Source organism: Pteropus vampyrus, unplaced genomic scaffold (genome assembly GCF_000151845.1).
Source record: "Pteropus vampyrus isolate Shadow unplaced genomic scaffold, Pvam_2.0 Scaffold446, whole genome shotgun sequence".
NCBI classification, from domain to species: Eukaryota; Metazoa; Chordata; class Mammalia; order Chiroptera; family Pteropodidae; genus Pteropus; species Pteropus vampyrus.
In genome coordinates, this window is record NW_011889227.1 from 104,027 (window position 1) to 107,371 (window position 3,345).

Sequence of the window (3,345 nt, forward strand, 5' to 3'; positions counted from 1 at the left end):
TTGCTCTCGGCCTACGTGGCCCGCCTCAGCGCCCGGCCCAAGCTCAAGGCCTTCCTGGCCTCCCCTGAGCACGTGAACCGCCCTGTCTTTGGAAGCCGCAAGACATGAACCCGCTTTGACCTCCCCTGGCAGAGTGGCTGTCCTTGGGAACCAATAAACACAATGAGAGGAAAGCTGTGCTGTGGTCTCGGAGGGGCCAGGTGGGCACAGGGGACCCTCACCACTTCCCAGGCTGCCTCGGGGAGGGTGAGGGCCAGGCTGGGCATCTAGGCCCTGAACAGCAGATGCCACCAGGACACAGAGAAGTTCCAAGGTCAGAGAGGAAGATGAGACTCCACACCTCAAGGATGCACCAGGAGGACTTCCTGTAGGAGGGAGTTGACCCCGGCGGAGGCACTCTTGACTATAGCAAGCTGGAGAACCATCCCGATTTGAGAGAAGGGTGGCCATGAACGTAAAGGACAGTCCCTGCCATCTTCATGATGAGTCCCAATGTCTGGGCACACACTCGGGTGCTGTGCACAATATACACTAGGGAGTGACACACACACTTGGGTGTTTCACACATGCATAAGTGTTGCCCATTCTCGTGGGTTACTCACGGTCACCCCAGGAGGTGCTGCAGGTGGCCAGCAGGGCCAGGTGTGTGGCTGAAGGCAGGCCTGGAGCTCTGGGTGGCTTCCTGCTGCGTGGGGGCCCGAGTGGAGGGTGGAGGGTCTCCGGTCTCCTTCGGCTTCAGGGAGCTTCTGTCAGCGCCCGTGGAGTGCCCCGCCCCCACCCAGTCCCAGCCCATCTGTCTCTCCTGAAGGGCTGTGGCCACCTCCTGCCTGGCTCCCTCAGCCCGCCTGGCACTTCTCATCGGCCATCTGGCAATGTAGAGTCGGACACTTCCAGAATGCCGGGCACCCTGCTGCCCTGTGGGCAAAACCCACAGCCTGACAAGCCTGCCAGGCCCCAGCTCTCCAGAACATTCCCCACCCTCCATGCCCCATTCACCCCTGGAGCCACACGGTGTCAGCTCTCCAGACCACTGCTCTGCCCGTCTGCCTTTGTCCCTGTGACCCCCTCTCCTACCCCACCACCCACGGCCACACCCCTTCAGTGCCCACCACGCTGCCCCTCCCCAGTGGCCCAGGTGCCCTGGCACTTCTGTCTGCCTCTCCTTCAACTCCGCTCTGTGGGGTTCTGGCTTTCCCGTGTCTCCCCTAGAACCTTTCTCCTGTGAGGTCAGAGGGTGGATCTGATTCATTCATATCCCCTGCCCCCAGACAGGGTGGCCGATTGACCTTTGCTGCTAACGCCCCGCAGGAGCTGACTGCCTGCTGCGAGGCCACAGGGCCTCAGTACCACCCTCTCCCCTCTCTGTCATCGGCAGAGTCTATTTTACAAGAGTCTCCTATCCGAGGCCCGTCTGAGTTCACAGGCCTGGTGCCCCCACTCCATGCTGTCCCCACGCTGGGGACCTAGACAGCTATCTCATCTAACCCCCCCGAAACTCAGAGAGGTGAGGCAACTTGTCCAAGGTCATACGGCTCACAAACGGGAGAGCTGGGATTCAAACCCAGGTCTGCGTGAGTCCAGGCTTTTTCACGGTGGTCCTCAGACGGGATGAATGGAGGGGACTTGGAGGCCGGACAAGAGAGAAGGAGGCCAGTCCCAGGGGCAGGACTGGCCCAGGCATGGCAGGTGGCCGAGGCTTCTTGGGGGTGGAGTGGGCAGGGCCACTGGTGTCACTGTGGTAGCCTTGCCTGCCAAGGCTGAGGACTTGGAGCTGACTCGCAGGGAACTGGGGGCCACCGCAGGCTTTGGAGCAGAAAAGATGACTTGTGAGTGTGAAGGAGGCCTTGGGCACCGCCCAAGCCAACACCTTTACCTTACAGACGGGGAAACTGAGGCCCCTGAGGGGGGATGGATTTCCCAGGTTCACTGGCGGTGGGTAGGTGGGGCTGGAGGCCTGGAGGCCTAGCTGCCCCTTAAAGGGGCCTCTGCCCGACTGACTTCAAACAGAGCCCCTGTGTGGGTTGCTGATTGGCAGTTTAGGTTCTAGAGGGGCAGAGCTGGGCGCTTTGGGTGGGATTGCCCCGGGAAGGGCCCGTCGGTCCCCGAGGGGAAAGAGGTGGAACCCTGAAACACCCGCTGCCCCAAAGGCAAAGACTTCCACCTGGTAGGGGGTCTGCTGCCCCAGGGGGTTTCACGACTTATCCCTCTGCTCCCTGAGCCCCTGTGCCCCCTTGCGAGCTGCCTGAGGCCCTCCACCACCTGGGCGACCTGGCCCAGTGGCTGATCCTCTCTGAGCCCGTTTCCTCTGTGACAGCCCACGTGGTCACGGGGTAGTGCCACACAGCTCACAGAGCACCTCCCGTGTGCCAGGCACTTGGCAAGTCTTAAGACCTCATTTTACAGATGAGAAAACTGAGGTCAGAGCTGGAATTTGCACCAGGCAGGCTGACCACCAAGCCTACATTTTTTCCCAATTGGCCCCAGAAAATGCTTTCAAACGTGCCATGGATAATTAACGTGATCAATGAAGTGGTTATTTAAAATGTTAATGTTAGGTAAATGTTAACTATCCTGATTAAAATCAAGGCAAAGCCAAGGGGAGGTCTAGAAGCAAGAGATTAAATAGGTTGCATCCAACCCCTGGCCTGCTTTGCTGTTTGCTGTCACCAGGCTCTGCAAACGTGGGGACGAGTGGCCGTCCCTGACGAAGTAAACATGTGCCCTCCCCTAAGAGCTACCGAGTGTCTGTGTGGAAGCTACTCTTGGCAACAAAACCACACTTGAGCTCCAACCCTTTCTGTTGGAAGACTGTGGACGGGACGAGGGGGGAGCCTCGTGTCTCCCGATGGGACAAGGTCGGGAAAACAGGCGAGGGTCCTGCCGGCATGAGCCTTGTGTGTTATAAACCTCGTTGTTCAGAGTGGCGCCCAGGGGAGGAAATAAAACGAGGAGGTTTGTTGCACCCATCTGCTGTGTCCACGATTGGATCTGGCTCGAGAGTGTGTCAACAATGAGAAGGGGGTGGCCTCCCAGAGCCCCGGGCTCTGTACGATTACGTCCTCGAATAGACCCAGCGATTAGGCCACACCTGAGGAAAGTTGCCCTTCTGAGAGTCTGAAGCAGTTGTTTTTCCTGTCATTCCAAAAATAGGGCCACTGCGACTTTGGCTCATTAATCCAGCCAAGGCAGAGTTGTACGCACAACTAGGATGGCCACTCAGCTCCCACCTGGCAACCCCCACCAGACCCCATCGTCCCCTGCTGCTACCAGGCCCTGTCCTCCAGACATATGGGCCCGAGCCCAGCCACTCACCAAGCTGCAGCCCCAGGCACAGCACTTGGTCCC